The sequence below is a fragment of the Eschrichtius robustus genome, chromosome 1, assembly GCF_028021215.1.
Source record: "Eschrichtius robustus isolate mEscRob2 chromosome 1, mEscRob2.pri, whole genome shotgun sequence".
Taxonomy (NCBI): Eukaryota; Metazoa; Chordata; class Mammalia; order Artiodactyla; family Eschrichtiidae; genus Eschrichtius; species Eschrichtius robustus.
The window spans coordinates 47,266,139-47,287,877 of NC_090824.1; the positions used below are offsets into that span (position 1 = coordinate 47,266,139).

At 40.9% G+C, this 21,739-nt stretch overlaps 1 pseudogene; it reads left to right on the forward strand.

Moving 5' to 3' along the window:
- The first annotated feature begins 7,757 nt into the window (after positions 1 to 7,757).
- LOC137758481 (large ribosomal subunit protein eL15-like) overlaps positions 7,758 to 21,739 on the forward strand; it is a 53,531-nt pseudogene continuing 39,549 nt past the window's right edge.

A 21,739-nucleotide genomic window follows, 5' to 3' on the forward strand; every position in this document is an offset into this window, starting at 1 on the left:
TTTAGGCTTGGTTTTGCAATCCACTGCTTTTGTTCCTCCCTCAAGAAATGACACCTTCAATATTTAATTTTAAAATTGCTCTGGTCCAATTTAGGGCCAGATAGCTTTCATGTTGAAGAAGAGGCTAGAGTCAAATCAGGGAAAAAATTAATAACAGAGAGGGCTGCAAATGTCTTCAGTTTGGTGGATTTGATTTTTATTGTGAGGTAGTTCAACCAGACAATCTCAAGTATTTTCTGACATAAATTCAATGGAAGTTTCAGCCTTGCCTTTTGGAGTGTTTAAAAAAAAAAAAAAGGTTTTATATTTTTGGTTGTTTATTATAATAAAAGCCATTTCTCAGTTTGCTATAGCCTTGTGGATCTCAGGATGCCAGCCCCATTGGTTTTGAAAGCTAGATGTTTTGGGGGCTCATCTCTCAGGTGCAGATCTTAAAAACTGGGTTGCCTGATGTGAGGCTCAAGCCGTTCACTCCTCAAGGAGAAGATCCAGGTTTTGAGTTCCCTCCTGATTGAAGGTCACAGCACTGAGGATGGGATTTATTGTGTCTCAGCCTCTCCTACCTGCACTGATGTAATTTTTTCGCATATGCCCAATGTGTAGAAGTCATTTTTAGGTTTTCATCAGAAATTGTTCCATATGGAGCTGTAGATTTGGAGTGTCCATGAGAGAAGGTGAGTTTAGGATCTTCCTCCTTCAATCATCATCTTGAATTGGAGCCTCCTAAAAGCCTGGTTCGTCTGTTTCCTCTCAGAACTTTAACTCACATTGCCAGAGAAGTTTTCAGATCCTCACCTGAGAACTTGGAACTCTCCAAGCAGCAAAGCTTTTCTTTTTTTTCTATGACCTACAAAATCCCATTTTACTTTTTCTCTTTTTTTCTCCTCTTTTAGTTAAGAATGACTTTTCTATAGAAACATTTAATATGCCATGTCACCTTCCCTTTTAGTGAGCTAACACTCGAATGGTAAGTGATACTGATACTAGAAAGTCTCATCATACTGTTTGCTTCTTCAAGAATCTTCATGAACTTACCAATTGCAAACACATAATGGGATGTATATGTCCTTTCTTCCCTTGACAACCAAGAGCCTATTTCCCAGAACCAGCTGTAGCACCTAGTATGTCCCCATAGTAATCACACCCACAGCAGTGTTCCTGACCAGAATCAGAATCAAGCTTGGTCCCTGAATCAGCCCTACTCCCTTCCCATCTTTTATGGAGGAATCAGAGAAAAATTACCCTGGGCCAAAAAGACTCCCCAAAACTATTACTTCCCTTTGCCAAAAGCCCCAAGCCACCATTGTCATTTTAAGTACTTAGGAAAACTTGTAGGGGACATTCAGTTAAATGTGGCAGATTGAATGTATATATTGACCTCCACTGTCTGCCAAATGCCACAAAAACTATAGTGAGGAGAGAACAAAACAGGTAAACCTGCAAGGAAGAAGACAATACGAGAAATTAGAATAATTAAATTTTGGAAGCTGAAAAGCAAATGGACTGGTAACAACTGACTTAGCAGACCTGAGAAAAAGAAAACCTATAAAAAGCCAGAAGCAGGCTGATCTGGACGACAGAAGGCTCGAGAACAGGAGACACCTCGCACCTCTCAAAGGAGGAATCAGCACAAGCCTGAAAGCAAAGTCTCCATAGCACAGCATCTCTGTTATTTACTGCTGCATTAAAACCTACCCCACACTTAGTGGTTTAAAACAGTCATTTTGCTTCGCTCACAGTTTTATGGGTCAGGAATTAAGGAAGGGCTCAGCTGACCGTGTCATCTCTGACCCTTACAGTATCAGCTGAGGTAGCTGAAGCGGGAGGATCCACTGCCAAGATGGCTCCATCATTTACATTCTGGCACCTAAGTGATCCTTGGCCTCTCTCTTACTCTTGCTCTCACTCGTGTCTGTGTGTGTGTGTGTGTGTGTGTGTCTGTCTGTCTGTCTGTCTCTCTGTCCGTCCGTCCGTCTGTCTGTCTGTCTGTCTCTCTGTCTCTGTCTTTCTTCCCAAGGAGTCTCATTCTCCAGAGTCTGCCCATGGCTTGGGCTTCTCAGGGCAGAGCTGTACTTCGTACATAGAGAGTAGCTTCCAGACACAGCAAGCAGAGCTGCCAGGCTAGTTAAAGACCAAGCCCAGAGCTCGCCCAGCATCACTTCCACTTATTCTATTGATCAGAGCAGTCCCGAGGCCTAACAGGTTCAGGGGAGTGAAAACAGGGGCTCAGCTCTTGATGAGAGGCAGTAAGGTCACACTGGGAAAAGATGAGTCCAAGGGGAAAAAAAACCCTACAGATGCTGTCATTTGGGAACCCCAATGAAGAAGCCCATTCCAGTCACTCGACAGTTCAGGCTACCTCTCCGTAAGCCCCTCCCCCCGACGCAGAGCTTACAATCAGCTTTTTTTTTTGACAGTCAGTGTCACATGCTTCAATATGAGCTAGTAACCATGGATATCACATATTTGAGGAAAGCTACTAACATGAGAGAGTGAAATCAAAAAGAAATTAGGACTTTGAGACTATATATATATATATATATAATATATATATATATAAAATCCATGGAGACAAACTTTGTGTCCATTAAAGTTAAAAAAAAAAAAGATGCTCTTTTTTTAAAAAGTTAATTTTCCTCAAAGTCAAGAAGCTATAAGTTTCAAAACTAAAATAATTCTACCAAGACATATAACAATACTGTTCAGAAGCAAACATTTTCATCTCTTTTAGCTATATTTATGACAGTTACCTCCATATTTCTAACTAATATGATTATACCAATATTTCCTGATATTTCTATTTTAGATATCATTTATTGGCCTCCTTATATGAAAGAGAGGATCTAGCTCTTTTATGTGAAACTAGACATGTGTGTTATAGGAAACTGTATCATCGAATTTTGTAGTGGAGAATGGTTTGTTCATTTAATGCTGTAATGCACTGGTATAACAGGACTTTTTGATCCATCCTAGGGCATGGATGCTGCTGGGGGAAGTTTAGCAGGGCTGTGCCACCTAGGTTGCAGTTTGCACCGAAGAATGTACGTAGGAACAGAGGGGTCTTTTGAAAGAGAAAAGAAATAGAGATTCCAATCCCTTCACTCTGAGGCTTAAAGCGATTAAAATCTCTCTAGGGTACCCAAATGGCTCCTTATTGAAGCTAGAGGGCAGTAAAGGACACCAAGCTCCCTGAAAAAAAAAAAAATCTATGAAAGCAGGAAGTTCAACTGCGAATCGGAAGGCTAAATGGGCTATCAGAGCTCAACCCCGCTCACCAAACATCTACCCTGGTGGCAGCTCATTTCTACCCCGAATCCTGACCCTCCTCCCCTGGGGCAGCCGATGTTTTTACTATACTTCCTGAACTTTTCAGGACTGACTCAAGAACTGAGCACCAGTAGATCACACTCTAGGCAGCTGAGAAAGACAAGGGCAAGTTGACACCAGTCCTAGATTTGGGGTAAGAGGGAAATATATATTTTTAAAGGATGGAGGGAGTTGGGGGGACAGGGAGGAAAGTATCTCAGAGAAAAAATCCTGCTACTTTCAAAGGGCTCAGTACACATAGCCATGCTTTCCCAGAAATTGTTCTTTTGGTCTCAAAACTCCAGGGGCAGGATAAATGATCCCTCCAAGCACTCTGAAGGCAGAAAGCAGAGGAATCATTGAGATCTTTGACCATGAAACTCAAAGAGAAAATAATGGAAGGAAAAGCCCAAGATCAGGTTGAAGATTAGAGTCAGTCCTTTGAGGTTAGAGTCTCTAAACAGCAGTAGGAAGATTTTACCAGTCCTTAACTGAGTGGGGCTGGCGACAGGTAATTAAGTATGAATACTCCCAACACTAATTAGTTCTAGTAACCCCTCATTAATTATTAAGTGTAAAGTACATAATTCACTCATTGTAATTTGATATCTTTTTAACAAATTGGAAGTTTTCACCATCCCTTCTAAAAGAATCCTTTTGACTATTGCTAACATGGAAACTCCTGAGATAGACAGGCTGAATCGACCATCTGTGACATCTTCTTGCTGGTGGGTGGAAATAAGCACATGCCCCATCAGCCCACCGATTACCCAAATACCAAATATACAGGCGGCCTTGGGAATGGAGCCTTGAATATTGCCAGAAGTATAACCTAGGACGTTCTGTTACAAGCAGCAGGAACCAGGTCTGGCTAACTTAAGGCCAAAAGAGATTTGTGGGGACGATGTGGTAAGAGCTCAGAGAACTGTGAGAACAGACGGACAATCAGGCCTCAGGAAGAACAGACACCTGGGAGATCCTGCAGGCGCTCCTGGGCTTCTCTGTGTGGTACTTCCCACGGATGACCACGCCGCCCACTCTGCCTGCAGGAGCTGCAGATTCCAGACGGGGTTGGGGGCAGGAATCTGACTGGCAGCTGAGCCACATGGCGAGGGATTGGGGGAGGGCTGTTAGCAGAAAAGAGGAGAGGTGTTGGGCGCACAGAAAGAGTAGCCCCTGTACCAAACAACCGAAGTCTCATTCTTTCTGAAATACTTCACTTTTAATATTCTAGATTTAGTCCCCAAGTAGAGAGTCAACCAATGTTAAATGGCTGACGTCTGAATTACACAGTAGTTTTCTCAAAGAGAAAAACTAATGTAGCCGTTCAGTGCATAGACTTTGGAGTCAGACAACCTGGGTCTGAATCCCAGCTTGGCCCTCACTAGCTGTGTGACCTTGGATGTTTTCTAAATGATCGGTGTCTCTAGCCACCCTCGACCTTTCTGAGCTTCGGTTTCTTCATCAGTAAAACGGGGAGAATGTTTACCTGTGTAAGTTAGGATGCCCTTGGTGATGAATCATAAAACCCAAATAAATAAGAGAATTTATTGTCTTGTATTACTGAAAAGTCCAGCGGTAGAGAGGACTTCAGTGACTCAACGATTTCATAAAATACCCACTTCTTTCCATTGTCTTCTCTGTTCTTTGGAGAATCCACATCATTCCAAGGCTGGATGCAATCTGATAGCACGATGGCTGCCAGATGCTTCTGGAATTTAATGTTTTCTCATTTATATTCAATAAATAGGGGAGTCTCTTCCCAAGCCATCTAACAAAAATCCTGGGCTTTCCTTTAATTGGACCATCTTTGTCCGTATGCCACCAGTCACTTTGGCAAAACGGATGGATCTGAGAAGCAAAACATAATGGGAGAGGGACAGAGAGAATGCTGAGGGGACAACCACAACCCCCAAATCCATCATATTATATCCTAAAGTTAATCTGAGGATTCAATGTATATAAAGTGCTCAGTAGGTGCCTTGCAGATAAGTGTCAAATAAGTGTGTGTGTGTGTGTGTGTGTGTAGTGGAAAATCAAGAGATAGAGACAGAACTCAAGATAGAGATATAATCTTCCAACTAAGACCTAAAGAAGCCTTAAAAACCTTAAAAGTTTTTTTAAATAAATTTATTTATTTTTATTTATTTATTTTTGGCCACGATGGGTCTTCGTCGCTGTGCGTGGGCTTTCTCTAGTTGCGGCGAGCGGGGGCTACTCTTCGTTGCAGTGCATGGGCTTCTCATTGTGGTGGCTTCTCCTGTTGCGGAGCATGGGCTCTGGGCATGCAGGCTTCAGTAGTTGTGGCACACGGGCTCAGTAGTTGTGGCTCGCGGGCTCTAGAGCGCAGGCTCTTTAGTTGTGGCGCACGGGCTTAGTTGCTCCACGGCATGTGGGATCTTCCCAGACCAGGGCTCAAACCTGTGTCCCCTGCATTGGCAGGTGGATTCTTAACCACTGCACCACCAGGGAGGTCCCAAACCTTAAAAGTTATAGGACCAACATATACAGTATTAACCCTTAAAATAAATGTAAGAAAATCTAATAAAGCTAATTTTTCTCAAGATGATCATTTGGATCAGGTTTTTCATATATCAAATGTTGAATTATTTCTGAAACACTTTGGGTACTGTGCTCGAGAACAGCTTAATCTGCCTACTTGATAACCTAACATAATGTATATGTGTGGGTATATAGAAGAATGGAAAGATAGATAGATGAAAGATAGATACATAAATTGATAGAGGATACATTTTAACTGCTCATGTATGTATTTCAAAGCCTATTTAAATGCAGATACAAGATTAATTTGTTAGAATGTTGTCTACGTGCTGAAAGTGCCTCAAAAATGACTCATCTTCTTCTGAAGGCAGATTACAGAATTCTAAAAGTGGAAGAGACAACTGAAATCATTATGCCAATCACTTTCCAGATGAGGGAATTTAGACTAAAGAGATCCCTTAGCCAGAACCACGTAGTTGGTGAGTAGCAGAATGAAACCAGACCTCCAATAAACTGACATGCAGCAAAGCTCTATCCACAATAGGATCTCACATCCCTTGAGAATATTAGATTTCTTAGCAAACAAGAGCTTCATAAACGGTACAAAGGTAGACTTCCTCTCAATCTGCCACAAGCAAATAATGACTATTTTGGAATTAGTAAAACTCAGATAATGTAGACATTGTCACCCAAGGTAGGACAGGCAACTTGGAAGAAATTTTACTTGATACAAGTTTCCCAGGTCTGAGAAACATGTGGGATGTATTATTATTGGTGTTGTTGCTTGTCAGTAATACTGAGAAATGGAACATTAATCAGCAAGGGACAAATTATGCTATCATTTTTTTCCCTAAAAGGTAAATAGTTAACATGTAAATCGTGTCTACAAGAACTTTCCATTTTTCACCGTCCTACCCATAAGTTGGCTCTCTAAGTGAGGACCCAGCTTTAAAATGGCTCTGAAATGAAAGACTAATCTAGATATGAAATATTCCATGGAGCAAATGCAATATCCCACTTTTCTTGAGTGCTCTATTATTCTCATTTCCAGATGGCCACAAAAAGCTTTGGGAAAGTGGACCAGGTACAGAAACTAGTCAAAGAAAACAAGAGTAGAGGATAAAATTTGGATAAGCCTGTCACCAATTTTAGCTTCTAAGCACAGCACCAAAACTTTAATATTCAACAACTTAAGCAGACCTTCTCAACAACTTAAGTTGACTTCAACAAATCCTACTTCAGTTGACTTGCCACAGAACGAGGGAGGGATCTCACAGAGAAGAACCTCTTCTATAGCCATACTCTACCAGCTTAGGTCTGAGATCCTAATATCAAACCTAAAAATCAACAGAAAAGAATTCGTGTGCTTCTGGAGCCTTTTTTTTTTTTCAGGACAAGATGCTTTACTTCTACCCAAGCAAGGTGGCAGTATCCACTGAATGTTGCCTTGCACGTTCCTTGTCGTCAGCCTGCCCTTTAGCAGAACACTGAATGCCCTTTTTCTGCTGTAAGACAGATACTGAATCGCCGCATTATACTGTCTGACCCTGCGGGGCCAGGGTACAATATCATAATGTCAAACTGGGTCTGAAAAGAACTTTGTGTGGGATGAGACAAGACTCTAAAGATAGCAGAGCTACTGAATCACTTAGGGTGATGACCACAAATAGTAGTGCACTCAACTCGCTGGGGAAAGCTGGTGTCAGAAGCCCCTGGTAAATCTCTGGGCTAATTATGGTGGGTGGGAGGTGGACCTTGGAAGCAAGTCATACTTAACCCAGAGATCAGGAAGCCTAAGGGAAGAAACCCAAGTTGTAAACCCTAATAAATAAAATTTTAAATTCACTGACAATAAAAGCATGCTATCGTATGACAGGTAGTTCTCCTTAGAAGCAGGTGCATTGCAATTTTTTTTTTTAATATTAAATCTTCATAGAGTTACACGATAGATGGCAGCCTGGAAATACGCTGATGTGTCCTGGCAGAATTTCAGACATAATGATTTTTTTCTCTTTGTAAACCTTCCATCAGTGGGAAGGCAAGCCCTGCCAAAACTGAGGAACCCAAGCTGGAGGCAGCGAGACTCCATCACGCAGACCGTGGCGACCGGCCAGGACTCCAAAGCCAAATCGGAAACAACCACGCTGAGTTCATTAAAACAACGGAATGATCAAAGGCGTGCAAGCCTTCACAAAGGCAAAAATTAATCTGTTTAATACTTGGCTAAGTTCTCATCTGTTGAAGTAAATTTGAAACGAAATTCATCAAACGCCCCCTCTTCCTGTGGAAAAATCCTTTGAGTTCCTTAGAATGTCCAGAAGGTGGCAGAAGTGTTCTTTGTTTCAGTTCATGGGACCCAGCAGCCGTTCCATCCCCAAAATTAAAGTGAAAATGTGTATCTGGGTATAATACATTGAATGTAAATACACATTTGCAGGATATCATGATATCATGTTTATATTGAAACATGAATAAGCCAAACCTCAGGTGGCGGTATCTTTTTGAGGGAGGAAATGTCCTAGGGAAATGGTAAGTTAAAAAAAAAAAAATCGTGGCCATCAAGGAAGTGGCCAATGGAAGGACTTACAGCCCAACACTAGGACCATATTCCTGTACCTCTCCTGGCCTTCGTGAGCCTCACTATTCCCCGGACCTACCCCTCGTTTCCCTTCCCTTCATTAATCCTTAAAGACTTCTACACACTTCCAAGTCATCAGAAACCCGTAGCCTCACCATTAAGTTGATGAAGCTGTAAGATGTACAGGGAAATTTTCCTTCTGTGAAGACTCCTACCCTCCCCTCAGCCTGCCTCCGTGTGGAAGTCAACCTCCGTAACCAGAGGTTTACCAACTGCCCTAAATGTTATGAATATTGATTCCTGTTGGATAAACTGAAGCTGGTGTAGGATCTCAATACCTCAATTTCCTGGGCAGACAAAATGTAAAAATATTAATACAGTCCATCAGGAGTAACAAAACTCATTAAAAATTCATAGAAATTCATGAAAAGTCTTTTGCTGTTTATTTCATGAGCTGAAAACATTTATTCCAACCAGATCAAGGGAGGGGAAAAAAATGTTTTCTATGGCTCCAATTTCACAGACTCTAGTATGAAATGAATCAATAGTAGCTAGGAGGAGTGAAATCAAAGATTTCCTTTTCAACAGTAATAAATCCAGTCAAACCCTATTTGGTATGGCACTTGACATGGCTTGTAAATTCTGAAGTTACTCAATTATGTATTTAAATAGTAATCCCTTACAAAATTAATAGGAAGTGCTGAATTAGGACAAATGGCCTCCAATGGGATCCAGATGCGTAAGCCTAGACTAGGTAGAAAGTGTGAAAAATTAAGAACTATACTGATTCTCTCTCTGAGTTTCTTGGAGGAACCAGAGTTCTTCAAGCATGGAATGTAAATACTTGGGAAGCATGTGTTACGGAGCAGCCGGAGTCCCAGCTGTGTTTATACTCAGATTCCAAAATATCTGGGCCTGGAAGGAGAACTGGTAGCGTGAGGAGGGACACGGGAGCCTGCTGGGACAGACTGATTTCAAGGGGAAGGAGAGAAGCTGTTTCAAGACAGATGAACGGTGTGACTGTTGACAGAGCATGGTGCCTGCCTGTCACTCAGCCCCCCTCCTGGACTTGCATCTGATTCCCAAGGGGGTGGAGAAAATGCTGAAACATGGCGACATTGTTGGTCTCTTTCGCAGTGGTGGCTGTGTGGCAACAAGAAGGGCAGCAGTGCATCATTAAAAAATCTACAGAGAACAAATGCTGGAGAGGGTGTGGAGGAAAGGGGACCCTCCTGCACTATTGGTGGGAATGTAAATTGATACAGTCACTATGGAGAACAGTATGGAGGTTCCTCAAAAAACTAAAAATAGAGTTGCCATATGATCCAGCAACCCCACTCCTGGGCATATACGCAGACAAAACTATAATTCGAAAAGATACATGCACCCCTATGTTCATAGCAGCACTATTCACAATAGCCAAGACATGGAAACAACCTAAATGTCCATCGACAGAGGAATGGATAAAGAAGATGTGGTATATGTATACAATGGAATACTATTCAGCCAAAAAAAAGAACAAAATAATGCCATTTACAGCAACATGCGTGGACCAAGAGATTATCATACTAAGTGAAGTGAGTCAGACAGAGAAAGACAAACATCATATGATATCACTTATATGCAGAATCTAAAATATGATACAAATGAACTTATTTACAAAACAGAAATAGACCCACAGACATAGAGAGCAGACTTGTGGTTGCCAAGGGGGGAGGGGATTGGAGGAGGGAGGAATTGGAAGTTTGGATTTAGCAGATGCAAATTAGTATCTATAAGATGGATAAACAGCAAAGTCCTACTGTATAGCACAGGAAACTATACTCAATATCCTGTGATAAACCATAATGGAAAAGAATATGTAAAAGATGGTATACATACGTATAACCGAATCACTTTTCTGTACAGCAGAAATTAATACATTGTAAATCAACTATACTTCAATAAAATAAATTTTTTAAAAAAAGGGCAACAGTGGCCTTGGGCAGTGTCAGGGCTGACACCACCACCCTCAGTCTGAGGGTCGGCAGTACCCACAGGGACACCGTGCCTTCGGAGTAGGAGGGGAACCTGTGGCACCACTGCTGCCGTTGCCATTGCTGGGAAAGAGCCATCATCACTATTCCAGTGACCCAGTGTAGCAAGAAGAGAATAGCAGACCTCATGTTGTGACCAGAGACTTAGTCCTCAGAGAACTTGAATACCACAGGCCGAAAAATGACCCCTCCAAAGATGCCTGTGAATACATTACCTTACATAGTAAAAGAGACTTTGCAGATGTGATTAAGGATCTTGAGATGGAAAGATTATCCTGGATTATTTGGGTGGGCCCAATGTAATCACAAGGGTACTTGAGAGAGGAAGGCAGGAGAGTCAGAATCAGAGAAGATGTGACAACAGAAGTAGAGGTCATAGAGAGAGATCTGAAGGTGCCACACTGCTGGCTTTAAAGATGGAGAATGGGACCCCCCAAGCCAAGGAATGCAGGTAGCCTTTAGAAGCTAGAAAAAGGCAAGGAAACTGGTTCTCCCTTAGAGCCTCTGGAGGGAGTATGGCCCTGCTGACCCGTTTTAGACTTCTGACCTCCAGAACTATAAGAAAATAAATGTATGTGGATTAACTGTGTGGTAATTTGTTACAGCAGCAATAGGAAATAATACACTGGTGACACACTCCTTTAAGAGCTTTCAGAATCATTTGTGAGAATAAGGAGGTTCAGATACCCACAGAACAAGGAGAAGCAGAGCCAGAATGTTTGGGGGTCTTTCTCATTCCATCTGTGTGAATAGTGGATGCAGGTTAGGGTAGGGTAGACTAGGTCCACAGGTTTGCTTTACACTCCAAATTTTCTCAGCAGAACACTTCATCTTAGATCTCACCTGGAATCTTCATTCAAATCATCAGCATCTGTCTTCTGCCACACTTAAGATTCCAGACCAAAACATGCATTACTTTGCTCTCTTCCCTTCCCTTTAAGAAGTTCTGAGAGGAAAGTCGTGCCGTGTGTCCCTCAAAAGATACCGCTTATATCCATAAATGAGTTCCAAAGTCATTTGAAACCCTGGGACCAAAGCCCATCCCTATATTTTGGATACTAACAATGTAGCATTTCTCAACCAGTTGCTCTAGATTTTAGCTCAACCCTTAAAAGCATTCTGCTGATGAGACATTCTAGAAATGTCTTCAGAGGTTTGTTCTAAGACTACAGAGGAAATCCAACCCACCCACCTGAGGCTCAAGACTCTTCAGCCAGGTCATCATCATTAAAGATGGAGGACTATTTTTCAGGGCCCAGAAAAGCATTTGAGTTGGCTGTACTCATTCAGTACTTTCTGCCAAATGAACCAGTTGTTTCTTCCCAAAATACAAATGTGTCCTAGATCTGAAAAATATATACAGTCCTCTTATTAGTAGCCATTACAGTATATTTTACTAATATCCAACTCTATTATCTCTCATAACAATAGAGACCAGGGAACACACAAGAGATTGCAATTGACAAATGATTTCCAAACTTCATTTTATCATTCATAAAATTGATCTTAATTCTTATACAAGAGCTATCAACAAGAAGGAAAAAAAATTATTAGCTTGTTCAAATTCCTTTTATTATTTTCCCTGACCATCTTTTGGCAAAACTGTTAGATAATACAAAAATAAATAATGGTAGGGCAAAAGCAAAGTAAACATTTGACCATGACTTTCAAGGACTGGAAACAACCTGCTCTGTGGTTCATCCCAGCTGTATTTATCCTCTGAACAAGTTAGACAACCTTGGACGAGTCATAATCTCTTTGAATTTCTTTCTCCTCCATACTTGAGGTTTGTTTTAATATTGAACATTTAATTTACCTGCCAGGTAAATTGTTTACCATTTCTTCTTCACATTTTCAAGTTGAAATTGGCACTGGAGGAAAATGCTTCCCATTTATAGTGTGGGCTCAAGGAACTCCACTGGGGAGACAAGTGCCCTAGTTTGAGAAGCATGGGCCATTATATCTGTTACCATGCCTGCTACCTCTAAAACCACAGGTACCCATATGCCGTATATTCCCATCTGCATTGCTTTGGTTCACTTCATTTGTTCATCTTCTACTTTCTTCACCATTTGGAAGTGCCCTCTTCTTCCACCAATTTCCCCACCTTTGAAGGCCAGCTTATGTCCCACCTCCTCCAGAAAGCCTTCCCTGATCACAGCTGTTCAAAGAAATCCCTCTCTCCTTCAAATTCATGGCACTCATTCTATGTAGCATTCAGTTGGAATATAAATTTATCTTCCTTGTGATGCCTTTTACTGTTACTTAACTCTTAAGTTATTTCCCTTGTTTTTTTACACCTCTGGTCTTCCAGAGATCAGAGACCATGGAAGCTATTGTTTTGTAGTCCCTACAACACCTAGATCTGTGCCTTGCACATGAAAAGTACTCATTCATTTATTATTTATCCATTCAACATTTATGTATTAAACTATGTGCCGGGACTTCCCTGGTGGTCCAGTGGTTAAGAATCCACCTTCCAATGCAGGGGATGCGGGTTAGATCCCCGGTCGGGGAAATAAGATCCCACATGCCATGGGGCAACTAAGCCCATGTGCCACAACTACTGAGCTCACGCTCCACAACTAGAGAGCCTGTGTGCCGCAAATATTGAGCCCACGTGCTCTAGAGCCTGTGCACCACAACTAGAGAACCCATGTGCTGCAACTACTGAGCCTGCACACCACAACTAGAGAGAAGCCCGAGCGCCACAACAAAAGATCCTGCATGGAGGGGGCTACTCTAAGGGGTCTAGGCCAGAGATGGGTTTAAATGCAGTTTCTGGTTCATCAGGTCTGGGGCCAGGCCTGGGAATCTGCATTTTCACCATTTCCCAGATAAGGCTGGAGCTCTGGCCAGATGTCTGGGCAGGAGAGCCACTAATATTCTCCCTGATCCACACATCTTAACCCCAGTCATCCCACCAGAGAAAAATCGGTTCTAATATTCATCATGCTAATTAATTAGTGTGTCTAGGATTGACTGGTGATTTAAATAAATAAATAAATAAATAAAGATCCTATATGCCGCAACAATGACCCCATGTGCCACAACTAAGACCAGATGCAGCCAAAATAAATAAAATAAATTTTTTAAAAAAGAAAGCAACCATTAAAGTTTCTTTAAAAATTTTTTTAAAAAAATAAACTATGTGCCAATGAATGAGAAGCAAAATAACTCATGTGATCTAAAAACTGAATAATTCAATTCTTAACTCAGAATTTATCCTTCTCATTTCAGATTTACTCTTTGTTAACATTATAGGGTAATTTCTCTGTTGGCAAATTTAAACTGCAAATATTCTAAACAGATTTCAAATATGGGATGGTTGTACATGTTCTTGTAATGACAATTGACACAAAGTGCTTCAGGTTAACTAAGTGCCTAGTTGAACAGATTTTGTAGATTTATAAACTGCAGAAATTGCCAAGACTAACAGGGAGAAAATAACACTCCCTACAAGTAATTGGTAAACTGTATGTTAAATGACAACATACTTGCTTTTATTTAATCACATTTTGTCTTTATGGAACATAAGTGTATGCTTGTTCAATTCCTTCAGGGGCAATAAAATAGATGCCCTTGCTCCACTTTGTAACCAGAATTAATGGCTACCTGCCATTTCTACCATAAATCTCGAGTTTCAAGTATTGTAAGTACATAAAAATCATATTAAACTAAAATTTACCATCAAAATTATTAAATCAGATTCTAGTGATTCCATTTTAATAAATATCAAGGTGGATTACATTGATTAAATAAATTGTATACCTAAGGCCAGAAGTCCCAAAATAGTCCAAAGAGTTTTTCCCATATTTTGTCTCATAAACTACATAAAATAGCCTCCATTTCAAAAATAAACGTATTTATGTCATTTTATGAACTGCTGCCTTTTGCAATTTCACCCATGTAGAAGCTGGCAAATTATTTCACTTTAGAATGAAACTGTGTGAGGGTTCTGAGCTGTCAGTGTAATTGGAGAAACTTGATCAAGTGCCACCTGGTGGTCAGATGAATATTTTTCCTACCATAGTGAAGGAGAGTTTTGGTGAGAAGCTAGTCAAATATATTTTTAGTAATTACCAAAAATAAATCATTATAATCACTAATACTTTTTAAAAATATTTATTTATTTATTTGGCTGCATCAGGTCTTAGTTGTGGCACGTGGGACCTATCATTGCAGCTCAAGGGCTTCTCTCCAGTTGTGGCACACAGGCTCCAGGGAGCATGGGCTCAGTAGTTGTGGCACGCTGGCTCTCTATTTGTGGTGCATGGGCTCTAGAGCATGCAGGCTCAGTAGTTGCAGCACACTGGCTTAGCTGCCCTGTGGCACGTGGGACCCTAGTTCCCCCGCCAGGGATAGAACCCACATCCCCTGCACTGGAAGGCAGACTCTTAACCACTGGACCGCCAGGGAAGTCCCATAATCACTAATACTTTATCAACCTTTAATTTTGTGGAGTATTGAGCTACTGGAGGAAATATTCAAATCAGATTGATACTGGTTCAAATCTCAGCTCTAGCAATTTTTGTTACCAGTTTACCTTGGGCCAGTAACTCAAACTCTCTAGGGCTCAGTTTTCTCATGCATGTCATAAAGTTGATGTAAGGAATAAGTAAGAAAAGACATAAAGGGAATAACATAATGCCTTGGATATAATAGGTATCAATAAGTGGTACCAACAATTGCTATCATCATTTTATCAGCAAAATGTAACTATTGAATCCTTATTATATATCATATATATATACATTCTTTACTTACATTATCTCAGTTAATCCCCACAAGAACTCTATCAAATTGGTATTATTATCTATCAGTTTAAAAATTAGGAAGCTCACAATAAGTTAAATGATTGACGCAGCATCCTAAGTGGAGAACAGCCAGGATTCAAACTTGACTGTCCCGTACCAACGCCGTGAGCCTCAACATTATGCTTATACTGCTATTACTGTGATGAATAATGATCATGATGGTAATGCTGATCATGATAAAAAATATTTCATGGGATTCCCCTCAGAAAAATACCTTTTCCTTGCACAAAGGTCATTTGAAATGTCAGGAGAACATTTCTGTCTTTTTTCTCCCAGTGTACAAAAAACATGGTGAAAAGCTACCCATTCTATCGAGGATGATAACTCTATTTCTTTGACAAATATTATCACCTCCTGATCTTTCCCCTCAGGGGGATATCTGAGATGCCTCATACACTTTTCTATTAGAACTTTTTAGCAATAGAATTCATTTAGATAAGCATTTGTTTTCAAGTCACTTTGTTTCCAAGAACTACCCAGAGGAACTCAATGTTCTGCGCTCTATTTGCCTCCTTGTAATTAAAATAAAATATAATAAAATAAAATTTTTTGAGATATTGTATTTAACATTTTGTTACAAAATAATATCTACCCATTGTTACAATTTTAGGAAACGATAAATAACCCCAAAAAAGATAAACATTAACCGTAATCATACCATGCAGGAAACATTATTAATATTCGTGCTACATGTCCTTTAGACCTTCTTTCTCTTTGCAAATACATTTTTTAAATGGGATCATGCTATACACCCTGTTTTAAACCTCAATTTTCATTTAATATCAATTGTTAAGAACTTGCTCTGCCATATGTGAGTGCCAGCCAACCTCCATCTTTCTAATCCAGAAAACATTGTTACTTAGGTGACTTAGAAGCCCCTCAAGCATTTTAAGTTAGAGACTGAATAGTTCTGTCTGAAGGCACAGATTGAAAACTTGTGAAATCCAACCTCAACTTTGCTATATACAACTTTCTTCCTTGTCTTTAAAACATTCCTTTATTCCATCAAGTATTATTCATTCAATTAAAAGATAAATTAAACACCAGTTAGGACAAGATCCTGTGCCAGGCACGTAGGGGGCACCAATATGAATCAGATACATCATTGTGGCCTGTTGGGGGAGCCAGGTGCTATGCTAAGTACTTCATGAATATCAAAGGCGTGCTGTCTGGAGTGAGGCTGGGATATAAATGTGTTTCAGGTCTATAGAAGTAAGGCTAGGCAGTTCTTCTTCCCCATATCTGTTGCATTCTCCAGTTTTTAATGGAAGCTGAGAAGTTTCCTGGGGGGAAAGTTAAAAACCACAAGCTGGGCTTCTGAAATACAAGAACATGTGGGAACCAAGAAGTAGAGCAAGAAGATCCAAGAGAATCAAATTGAAAAGTTTTCCCCTTTAGGGCTTCTGAAAGAAAATCATCATAAAGGAAGCCAGACTCCACCACAGGGCCAACACACAGAAGGGGGCACTGGTTTCAAGATGCAGAAGTGGCCTGTTACTGTCTCGTCAACCTGCCCTCACAGTCCTGTGGCTGGGTCAGGGTGCACCTCGGGTGAGAGCCTACAGAGCTCGCACCAGATTATGCAGTGATCAGGGCCCACCGAGCTTTAGTGCAAGACCCATCGAACAGAGCGTGACACTCTCTGGGGAGAGACTGTGTCCCTGCATGGACAGCAGAGGTAGAACCATCATCACAACACTGAGCACATTGCCAGCCCTGGTGGCTGGGGTCATTGGTAGAGAGCTACATCCCAGAGAGCAGTAGTAACAGCCGCTGTGGTGGCAGCACCTGGCTCAGAGTGACAAACACAAGGACAGCCACAGCTTAGTAAATGTGAGATACTGTCCTGGGGACTCAGGAACATGCAGGTGGGCAGACAGCCTGTGCAGGCATGCAGCTGGAGGCTAAAGAGGTTGCTCAAGCGCTGTGAACTTAAATGCCTGTGGGCCAAACCAGTAACCTAAACGAGCCATGTGGACTGAGCAGTGCCCGCGGTGAATGGGCCAGCACATGTCCTGTCCAGCAAGGGCCAATGCTCCTCAGCTCCAGCTGATGGAAGCTGGGCCCACCCAAGGGAAATGCTGGCCATATCGGCAACAGCATCAGGGTGGGAAGAACTTGGACACGGCTGAAATACGAGAGGTGTTTACCCAGAAGCAATGTAGCCAGACTAGAGGAACACAATCACCTCCCTGGTGAGCCAAAGCCATAGCCGAGGGAAAAGGGGTGAAGCATCAATTTTCAAAGAAGAGGCAAGAAACAGCATATCGGCATACCAGATGTGATGAGATATTCACCAGTGTCTCTTCTGCGTCTAATTATTGTCTTGTGACCATTGCCCGGAGGGATCAGAGAACACAAGACCTCCAAGGGCTCAATGAGAAGTGGAACTAGAGGGTAAAGGTATCAAACTCTTGGGTTTTGAGTACAAAACACAGAGCAAGCAGCCAATGGAGAGGGTAGGAGCAGCTGATCTGCAATTGCGCAGTTGTGAGTAGCCGTTGAAGCCACACCCATCAGCGGAGAGGGGTGTTCAGCTTAAGATGAAGCACGGACAGCATGTAGCACTACCTTCACATGGTATAAAATAAAGGAGCAACCAAATACCCACACTCAAAATATATCCCTGAGGAATCTGATACTGCACCGGATATTCCAAGGCTTCAAGTCGCTGATTAACATCTTTTTTTTTTTTAATTTTTATTGGAGTATAGTTGATTTACAATGTTGTGTTAGTTTCAGGTGTACAGTAAAGTGATTCAGTTATACATATACATACATCCACTCTTTTTTAGACTCTTTTCCCATATAGGCCATTACAGAATATTGAGTAGAGTTCCCTGTGCTATACAGTAGGTCCTTATTAGTCATCTATTTTATATAGAGTAGTGTGTATATGTCAGTCCCAATCTTCCAATTTATCCCTCCCCCTCTTATCCCTTGGTAACCATAAGTTTGTTTTCTACATCTGTAACTCTGTTTCCACTTTGTAGATAAGTTCATTTGTACCCTTTTTTTAGATCCCACATATAAGCAATATCATGATATTTGTCTGTCTTTGTCTGACTTACTTCACTCAGTATGACAATCTCTAGGTGCATCCATGCTGATTAACGTCTTCAGTTTGGTACCTCTAAAACTATAGTTTGTCATGAAATACTGGCTTCATTCCCCACCAAGAGCTTAGTGACACATGCTTTCCCTAAGGAACCAGGAGTTGCCTGTCGAGGTTCTGGAACAAGGGGATAAGTGATGAGAGATGTCAGGGTCTCAGTGTGGGCCATGACCACAGCACCATGGGAGGGCAGCTCACTTTGGGGTGCTGCATCTGGGTTTAAAACCTGCTGGCTAAGCTGAAGAAGGGCAGGAGGAAAAATAACAAGGTAGATAGGACTTTCCAATTAAATCCAGGGGAGGTTTGGATAACTCAGCACATTTATAGCTAACAGCAGTGTAAGCTATCCAAATTCCCTGGACATGACTTTAGTACATCACAGATAGCTCACTTAGTGCCCACCCATGCAGCCCTCATAGATTAGTGCAATGGTCAGCAGCAGGTAGGGTGGGCACCGTGGAACAAAGATCACAAGCAGGCCATGCACCTTCCCTTTGTCTGTGCCTCTTCTGTTATTCTGCCATTTGATCCAATTTTGTCCTCTCAAATTTTTTGAATGCTACCAAATGATTATTTTCCATTAGAATAAATAGACCTATGATTATTTCATTGATTCAAATGCACAGTGAACATTAGAGCAACTCAGGGAGCATAAATCTCAGATAGATGTGGGGTCATGCACCGGAGCTAACCACGTTGACCAGTAGAACAACCATGGCAAAGGCCAAGAAGTTAAGACATTAGGCAAATAAACCTCTAATTAACATCAATTGTAAGCAATACATTGATATTTCAGGAAGATATCTCCATAGAGATCATGCTGTGATGACCTCATGTTGTTCCAGATTTAGTCAGCACTTCCATTTCTAAGCAGGCATCTGATTTGAAACAGTATCAGAAACTGTAGAAATGATGACCCATTGGCCTAGTAATTTCCCCCCAAGGAATTTAACTTGAGCAGACAGCAGAATCACCCAGAGAGCTTGTTAAAACCAGATTCCAAGGCCCCATCACCACCAATTCCAATTCAGTAGGCCTGAGAATTTGCATTTCAAATAAGCTCTCTGGTGATGCTAATGTGCCTTTCTGCAGATCACATTTTGAGAACGTTTTTAAAGGATCTGCCAATCTCTTTTACTTTTGCCCTACATGTTGCCTTCAGAATCTAATGCTAGTATAGTACTAGGTTCTAAAGATGAGGTATAAAGTAAGTGCCCAGAACATGCCAGGCCAAAACAGGGCCATTATCATATATTGGACAATAAAATTAAACCATGTACACAGCAACAGTCAGCTCTACCCACCACCAGAGCCTCCCATCAAGCCTCTTAGATAGCCTCAACCACCAGAGGGCAGACAGCAGAAGCAAGAAAAACTACAATCCTGCAGCCTGTGGACCAAAAACCACAGTTACAGAAAGATAGACAAGATGAAAAGGCAGAGGGCTATGTACCAGATGAAGGAACAAGAAAAAACCCCAGAAAAACAACTAAATGAAGTGGAGATAGGCAACCTTCCAGAGAAAGAATTCAGAATAATGATAGTGAAGATGATCCAGGACCTTGGAATAAGAATGGAGGCAAAGATTGAGAAGATGCAAGAAATGATTAACAAAGACCTAGAAGAATTAAAGAACAAACAAACAGAGATGACCAATACAATAACTGAAATGAAAACTACACTAGAAGGAATCAATAGCAGAATAACTGAGGCAGAAGAACGGATAAGTGACCTGGAAGACAGAATGGTGGAATTCACTGCTGCGGAACAGACTAAAGAAAAAAGAATGAAAAGAAATGAAGACAGCCTAAGACACCTCTGGGACAACATTAAACGCAACAACATTCGCATTATAGGGGTCCCAGAAGGAGAAGAGAGAGAGAAAGGACCAGAGAAAATATTTGAAGAGATTATAGTCGAAAACTTCCTTAACATGGGAAAGGAAATAGCCACCCAAGTCCAGGAAGCGCAGAGAGTCCCATACAGGATAAACCCAAGGAGAAACACGCCGAGACACATAGTAATCAAATTGGTAAAAATTAAAGACAAAGAAAAATTATTGAAAGCGCAAGGGAAAAACGACAAATAACATACAAGGGAACTCCCATAAGGTTAACAGCTGATTTCTCAGCAGAAACTCTGCAAGCCAGAAGGGAGTGGCATGATATACTTAAAGTGATGAAAGGGAAGAACCTACAACCAAGATTACTCTACCCGGCAAGGATCTCATTTAGATTTGATGGAGAAATCAAAAGCTTTAGAGACAAGCAAAAGCTAAGAGAATTCAGCACCACCAAACCAGCTCTACAACAAATGCTAAAGGAACTTCTCTAAGTGGGAAACACAAGAGAAGAAAAGGACCTACAAAAACAAACCCAAAACAATTAAGAAAATGGTCATAGGAACATACATATCGATAATTACCTTAAACGTGAATGGATTAAATGCCCCAACCAAAAGACATAGACTGGCTGAATGGATACAAAAACAAGACCCATATATATGCTGTCTACAAGAGACCCACTTTAGACCTAGGGACACATACAGACTGAAAGTGAGGGGATGGAAAAAGATATTCCATGCAAATGGAAATCAAAAGAAAGCTGGAGTAGCTATACTCATATCAGATAAAATAGACTTTAAAATAAAGAATGTTACAAGAGACAAGGAAGGACACTATATAATGATCAAGGGATCAATCCAAGAAGAAGATATAACAATTATAAATATATATGCACCCAACATAGGAGCACCTCAATACATAAGGCAACTGCTAACAACTATAAAAGAGGAAATTGACAGTAACACAATCATAGTGGGGGACTTTAACACCTCACTTACACCAATGGACAGATCATCCAAAATGAAAATAAATAAGGAAACAGAAGCTTTAAATGACACAATAGACCAGATAGATTTAATTGATATATATAGGACATTGCATCCAAATACAGCAGATTACACGTTCTTCTCAAGTGCGCACGGAACATTCTCCAGGATAGGTCACATCTTGGGTCACAAATCAAGCCCCAGTAAATTTAAGAAAATTGAAATCATATCAAGCATCTTTTCTGACCACAACGCTATGAGATTAGAAATGAATTACAGGGAAAAAAACGTAAAAAAGACAAACACATGGAGGCTAAACAATACGTTACTAAATAACCAAGAGATCACTGAAGAAATCAAAGAGGAAATCAAAAAATACCTAGAGACAAATGACAATGAAGACACGACGACCCAAAGCCTATGGGATGCAGCGAAAGCAGTTCTAAGAGGGAAGTTTATAGCTATACAAGCCTACCTAAAGAAACAAGAAAAATCTCAAGTAAACAATCTAACCTTACACCTAAAGAAACTAGAGAAAGAAGAACAAACAAAACCC